Raw genomic sequence first — 7,711 nt, forward strand, 5'->3', positions numbered from 1 at the left:
GCAGGAAGGGGTGGGGAGAATAGGTGAGAGCTGCAGAGAAAGGCTTAGTGGTCACTGATGACTTATACTGTGAGAAAAGTAGGTGGAAGCTACCAGGTATGTTGTGTTAAGTTGGAAATAGTAGTATAAACATGTTACCCTTCTGTCTCTGTTACCCTCAGGGTGGCACCCTTGCCCCTGTCCCTCACTTCCCCCGATGCTCACATGCACCTCAAGCTCCCAGATTGTGGTCTCTGATATCACTAACAGGAACGAGGATTCCACGGAGGACAGCTGAGTCCATGTACTGAGGCTGGAAAAAAGTTAGGATAGGTCTGGAACATCTTGTTGCCAGAAAGCAAGAATGCTTTCAAGGATGTCAGGGGCAGTGTTGCAAGGACAAAGGAGCCAAACCAGGGGGCTTCTGGGCCAAGCTTTGACCATTTGGGCATTAATTAGAACAAGTCGAGCCAGAGAAAGAATGTGGGTTGAAGACAATTCTCAAAAAATTCTGAAGTATGTAGCGCAGTGGTTGGAGAACAAAAGGACGGAGACCACAATGGTGTATGTTAATTTGTATTGACTTTAGTAAGTGGGCACTTCATATAAACAGGTCTTTTGTTTCTTCTATTAATTACATATCTGTTTACCAAGGAGAGATATGTTTTTGTTTCTATCTGTGAAAGCAGGAAAGAATAAATCAGGGAACACTGAGTTAGCCAACTTGTTGAGGAAAAAGTAGGCACTGTCCCAGGATGGGGCTTCTCAGCACTGGGGTCACACAGGACAACTGAGTAAAGGTGGGTCCCTCTGTGTTCCATGGGGTCCTAGAGAGGAGCAGAAACTATGGACTTGGTGCCTCCTCCCTTGCGGTATGAAACTTTGAGATGGTCTCTATAAATTATAATACAACACCAGCAAGGAGATGCACATTTTTAATAATGCTAACAGATCAGCTCAATACATCATGATGACAGGACAATGGGTTAGGCCAATGCTGGCCAAGCAAGATGAGAATTCATCTCATTTCAGAGGGAAAATTCAATGCTGTCAAACTGGAAACCTTCCCCAGAAGTGTGGACTTGAAAAGTCTTACTGAAGAAACAAAGAATAATTATGAAAAGGATCCCCCCCTTCCATTTGATTTCTTTTCCTTTGCAACCCAGGCTTACATCCTGACCCAGAATGAATTGTTCGACCACCCAGATTTTGCAACTCCAGCAGTCAAAGTTGGTATTTTTCTTTTTCCTTTTGGTCTGGTAAGATTGTTAAAATCCCTAGGAAGGTAAAAATAGTACTTGGTAAAAATCACGGAAATCCTAGGAAGGTGTCAAAACTGGCACCCCAGAAAGGTGTGGAATTCAGGATAAGAAACAAAGTGAAACCCACAATATTAGCACTTTTAGAATACGTTTTGATGTAAGGGTATCGACCAGCTTTGGAATTGTAATATTTTGTACATTTAATGCATGTAGAGTTTTTAAGAGGATCTGCTATATTAAATTTGTGAATTTAAATTAAATGTTTGGAGGTATTTCTTTAAATTTGCAATCAATGTTAAATGCTTGTGAAAATCCGATGGGCTAAATTAATGAACTTTTGGAAAAAGTATTTTTAGAACAGTTTCAGGTTCACAGCAAAATAGTGGGAAGTAGAGAATTCCCATTTACCCGCTGTCCCCCAACCAGATGCAGCCTCCCACACTGTCAACATCCCTCACCAGATGGTAGGTACTATAATCAGTGAACCTGCACTGACATATCATCATCACCCAGAGCCCGTCGTTTGCTCTAGGGGTCACTCTTGGTGGTGGGCACTCTATGGGTGTGGACAAATGTATAATGCTCTGTATCCACCATTATAGTGTCACACAGAGTAGTTTCACTGCCCTAAAAAGCCTCTGTGCTCTGCCCATTCATTCCTCCCTCCCTGCCAACCCTTGGCAACCACTGAGCCTTTCACTGTCTTCATAATTTTGCCCTTTCCAGAACATCATGTAGTTGGAATCATACAGTATGTAGACTTTACAGTTTGGCTTCTTTCACTTAGTAACATGCATTTAAGCTTCCTTCATGTCTTTTCATGGCTTGGTAGCTCATTTTTTTCCTTTAGTGCTGAATAATATTCCATCGTCTGGATGTACCACAGTTTATTTATCCATTCACCTACCGAAGGACATCCTGATTGCTTCCAAGTTTTGGCAATTATGAATAAAGCTGCTATAAATAGTTGTGCGCAGGTTATTGTTTAGACATAAGTTTCAATCCCTTTGGGTAAATACCAAGGAGTACAATTGCTGGATCATGTGGTAAGAGTATGTTTAGTTTTGGAAGAAACTGTCCAACTGTCTTCCAGAGTGGCTGTACCACTTTACATACCCACCAGCAGTGAATGAGAGTTCCTGTTGCTTTACATCCTCCAAGCATTTGGTGCTGTCATTGCTCTGGATTTTGGCTGTTCTGATAGATGTGGAGTGGTATCTCATTGTTTACCATGAATTTTTTTATTAGCTGTGTTAGTAGTGTGTGAATATTTAAAGGAATGCTGATAGTTTAAGGAATGATGATTGTTATACTTTCATAAGATTAATCAATGGACATTAAACCAGGTGTAAAGAGCAGTCAGTATTCCTCTCCATGCCCAGAGGCCCTTCAGACTTGAAATCGCCCTCAGTGGCCTGAACATGCACTGAACATTGCAGGCCTGGGCGAGGGGTAGCAAAAAAGGGCCAAGTTGCTCTCTGTGATAGATAGAAGGATTTGCGGGGGCGGGTGTCAAGGGCAGAGGGATTCAGTCAACGTTGAAGAGAGGGGGACAAAGAAATATGGCAGGAGACCAAAGCCCGGGATTGTGGAAATGGCTAAGGAAACATTTAAGAATGGGCAGTTTAATATTAAGTTTGATGTAATTAGCATCACTGTGATGTGGACCTTCTCCATTTCCACAAATTGGCTACGCTGTGTGAGTGAGCTTTTTTTTCGTGGAACTCCAGGAAAAGTGACTGAGGTCCACGCCTGTGTCCATGGGGTAGAGAGAAGGAAGAGCTATGGGCAGGGAGAGGTGAGGGGGACTGAGTTACTTAATTAATCTGGGGCCGCTCTACCCAAGGACTTTGTAGGGATTCTGTGGCAGGGAATGGGGGAGGGAGGGTAGGGTTTATATGTGACGTGTGATGCACTAGTCCTTTACCAGCTCGCAAACTGTTGAAATTCCAGGAAGTTTCGTGAGTTGGTTGTCAAACCATCGGTAGATCAAAATCTGCCACGGAGGGAGGTATTTATACCACGGAAACTGGCACAATCATTACACATCAGCAACTTGCCCAGCTCTGTCCACAGTTGCTTGTTAAACATTTACCCATGAGGCCATTTCTGGTCTGGCTCTGGGCCTCTCTCCGGAACCAGCTCACACACCAGGAGGGCCTAAGGGCTCATAATTCCTGTCTCCTGGCTTTCTGCAAATGCTGCTCCCTTTCCCTGGCTCCTTTTCATTTTACAAGATTCAACTCCAATGTCACCTCCTGGGGAAAGACTCCACTTGGGGCTGCTGCCTGCATACACAATGCCTTGAATGCTTGAGGAAAAGTGTCTTGATCCTGGGGGTCCTCCCCCACATGTCCCTTGAGACGGGCCTGTGGATTCACTCATTTCTGAGTCAGGAGAGCCTGGCATGTGGCTGGGTCCTCTCTGATCTTCTGCAGAATGATCTCCCAGAGCAGGTTTAGTCTTTAAGGACAGTCACGGAGGGACCGTTTCAAAGACGCTGTCTTTGAAATTAGAGAGGAAATTCTCCGGGGTTCCCTGGATGGGGTGAGGTGAAAGGCGGCTAGAGTTGGGCCTGCTGACGCCGCAGGGAATGACAGAGAAGACATCCTCCTGAGCGTGGAGGCCTGGAGTTTCCCTCCGCATGGCAGGAGCGCTGGCTTGCGGTCCCCCTCCATCGGGGTGGAGGAACCAATCTCGCAGCGTGAACTGGTCCCCAAGCCTCTGGGATGGCTCCCAGCTGTCGACACACGGGCCGGGCCTGGCTGCCTGCTGCCGGTGTGCTGTTGCTCCCAGCCAGAGCCACTTTCCGACCCCACAGACTTGTCAGCAGGACTGGAAATGGTGACTTGAATGAAAAATTTAAACCGTGGGGAAACTGTTCAGGGCTGCAGAGAGAAGTGCTGCTCTCAGGGCTTTTACAGGGGTCTCTAGTCCCCAAAGATGATACTGGCTCAGGGTGTTCACAACTCACTCCTGCCCCCAGCTCCATCAATTCCGTTTTGGGGGGAAGGGTGGTAGAAGACGCACAGAAAAATGGGGAGATGCCAGCTGAGCTGGCCTCAGGAACCTGCCTGGAAACCGAGCTGCTGGCCCCCTGGAGGACCCTGGGGGGAGATGCGGGTCACTGAAGACAGCAGTGATACGGGGGAAGGACAGGCGGGAGGGCCAGGTGGGGCTGGCAGAAGTATGTTCCCTGACACTGTTTCTTAGTCTCGAAGCAGCACCCTATCACAAACACTATTTGCTTTAGAATCCTGAAGTTCATTTAAAAATTCTTATTGACAAGGGTTATAAAATACACAAGCCAATTTTCCTGGTGGTGATAGGACACTGTCCCCATGCCCAGCAGGAGATGGCTTAGAATGAAGTGGAAGGCCGGGAACCAAGACGGGTAAGTCACCCCACATCCTGGTTGGCCAGAAGTCCTGCCCAGGTGCCTGCCCCAACCCTGTGCTTTCTGGTCAGAATGTGCTCTTCACTGCCTTACCTCTCTGGTTTTAGATTTTCCTGAGTGGCCAAGACTTCTTTTCCTGGAAAGCCGAGTGTCTGTTTCTCCCGCTCCTCTGGTGCCCAAGTAAGCCTGCTGTTCTAATGTCACCGCTGCTTTCCTGGGAACCGCTCCAGGGTGGTTGACTTGGTAGCTTGCAGAAACCCTTTTTGCTCAAAAAAAGCCATCTCTGCGCCAGGTGTGCCTGCCAGGGGAGACCTGGGAATGTGAAATTCCTTAGCAGGTTTGCTCTGAGGGCTGAAAGCAACTGAATGGTTTTAGAGGATCATGTTGAGCTTTTGTTATTCTTGTCATTCTGGCCTGAGATGCTCAAGTATCGTATGTTCCCTTGTGTCTCCTTTCCCCCTTCTCTTGTGACTGAAGTAGGTGCTAAAATAGGTCACAGCCTTGCCTTCTCCACTGAAACAAGCCACGACCCTGAGGATGGAATTCCCATTATGATTTTTGGACATGGTGTCATCCTCGGTGCCTCTTGACACAGATTACAGCCCTGCAAACAGCTGCTGGGCACTTCCTGAGGGCCAGCGATTGTGCTAAGCAATGCAGGCACCATCTCATGTAATCGTCTCCACAGTCTTATGAGGAAGAGAAGGACTACTATTATCACCATTTTCCAGGTGAGAAAACTGTGATTCAGAAAGTTATGAAGCTGGTCGCATAGCTCACAAGCTGTAGAGCCAGGATGTGAACTCAACTCTTTCAGACTTGGGGGTGCAACACTGCCTTCCAGTGATTTGTCAGTTCTGTCTGATTCTGAAGTTCAGCTCTTTGGACAGTAGACAAACCTTGCAATATCAGTCTCCTTTGGAGAAAGTAGGAAAATGCCATTCCTAGAATATTTCTATCACGTTATTGAAAGGTGAAACTATTTCTATCATGTGATTTCTATCACGTTATTGAAAGGTGAAACTTAATGTAAAGTTTACCAGCTACTGCTGAACTTCTTCTGCCTTGTTTACTCTCTACAACCTGTGTTTTCCTGTCTCCACTTACCTGGAAAGTATTATGTTGAACCATCTGAAATCAATGTTATTGGTAAAACAGTAAAATATCAACAGTTTCACATGATTTAATCCAATAGTAGACATTGCAACTTGAAAAGCCTTCACTACCTTTACTACTCCATCTCCCCCCATCTCCAACCACGTTTCTTGTCCAAATTTTACCCTCACTTCAAAGTTCAGCTTAAAGAATGCCACCTCCTCCAGGAAGTCTTTGCTGAATTCCCATCTGGAAATCATCTTTCCTAACTGCCCACAGCATCTTGTTTGCATCTCTTGTCACCGTTTTCCAGGCATCATGGTTATTTGCCTGTGTGTGTACATGCCTTTTCTCTGGTGAGGAGCCATGTCTAATGTATCCCTATCTGACTGGCTCCTGGCATAATAGCTGGCACACCGTAGGTGCCTGTTAGGAGTTTGTGGAGCTCAGCTATGTGACTTCCTTCTCCCGGTAGGGACGGCGTCTGTCCCAGGGCTCCATGCTATAGCTTGTAAGAGAATCTGAGGTAGGCGTAGCACTCCTCTCTGCCCGCCACCCTCCCACCCTGACCCCCACAGCCTCCTCACCTCCGCTTCTGCACTCTCCTGGGAAGGTGATGGTAAAGATGCACCTTTGGCCCTGCTGTTCATTCAAAACCTTGGGAGCTTCCCTGGTTGTCACTGGAAGTGTGCCCCCTGTACACGGAGGGCAAGGAGAGACTGAAGAAAGAGGCAGACTGTGGCACATTAAATTGGTAGGTGGCAGGTGTAATAAGCAAGGGGACTGACATATAAGGCTTGTCTTGGTAGCTGCCAGATAAGTGGATCTCTGTGTACCCTCTGCCAGAATCTTAAAAGTTTACATAGGGGGCTTCACTGGGTTCGATCATATATACTGTCCAGATGGTCTCAACAACAGCTTACTATTTCGAGGCTGTGTCCTTGGGCAGCTCCCAGTGCAGGGAAGGTAAGTGGAACGTACATTCCAAGGACCAGGGGAGGGGGTGAAGAGCCTTTGATTGCCACATCCTCCCGATGACCTCCTCCAACACCTGCTTGAGTGGAGAGGAGCCAGGAGCCCTCTCTGCATCAGACTTAATGCAAGGATCAAGTGAGGATGACTCCAAGTGTGCCAGAGACAAGGCCCTCCTCATGTTATCCTCCCAAATCTGGCTTGATGGGCAAAGCCATGAGCCACGGTTTTGGTCACTGTGTATAGGCTAAGGATGTGGTCTGTGGGCCACTGAGTCAGAAGACAGGTGGCTCTGCTCTTTCTCCCACTGATGCCACTGTGGAAAGGATCCCCTGGCAGCCCAGGCCTGGTTAAAGTGGAAGGGATTAGTGAATGTGTATTTCCTCCAGAGAGGTGAAATCCACATATACTGAATCTGCTTTCTCTCCAGAAGATGCTGATTGTGGAAGACTCAAGACCCTTGAGTAGCTCATCTTAAACTCAACAGAGCTACAGGTTCCACTTCATATCTCCTGGTTTCCCCGCCCTCCCTTTCTGAAAGCATGACTGGAAAATGAAGGAGGCAGGATTTTTAATGACTGACAATCTCCATTTCTTTGTGGGCAACCGCCCAGGGCGGACTCGAGATCCAGGCTAGTGGAGCCAGCGTGCTGAAGAAATGAGGTGGCGAGGGTGAAGAACACAGGCAGAGAGTCTGTCTCCTGGGTCTTCCACGCGCCAGCTGCATGGCCTTGGGCAGCCCTCCCCCCACCCCCCGCCTTAATCACACACCTCACTTTCCTTTGCCTTACCGGCAAAGGAGGAAGAATACACCGCTCCTCTCTCCCAAACTTACCTGGAGGACAAGGTGGTACATTTGAAGACAATTTGGGGGCACAGCATCCAACCCCAAACATATGTAAAAGTACTTTGAAAAACTCAAAGAGCTGTATAAATGTAAGGGATCGATATTATCCATTTATTCCTTACCTCATCATTGAATGCCAGGGGAATGTCAGGTAATGTG

General features: G+C 47.2%; 1 long non-coding RNA gene across 1 annotated transcript; it reads right to left on the reverse strand.

Moving 5' to 3' along the window:
• Positions 1-897: 897 nt before the first annotated feature.
• Positions 898-6,285, reverse strand: LOC113609158 (uncharacterized). The gene is made up of 2 exons (XR_003428523.1): positions 4,732-6,285; positions 898-1,256 (listed from the first exon to the last, which is right to left on the reverse strand). It is a non-coding gene; the product is annotated as an uncharacterized LOC113609158 (long non-coding RNA).
• Positions 6,286-7,711: the final 1,426 nt, after the last annotated feature.

The sequence above is a fragment of the Aethalodelphis obliquidens genome, unplaced genomic scaffold, assembly GCF_003676395.1.
Source record: "Aethalodelphis obliquidens isolate GAN/ISIS:26980383/991018 unplaced genomic scaffold, ASM367639v1 scaffold55, whole genome shotgun sequence".
Taxonomy (NCBI): domain Eukaryota; kingdom Metazoa; phylum Chordata; class Mammalia; order Artiodactyla; family Delphinidae; genus Aethalodelphis; species Aethalodelphis obliquidens.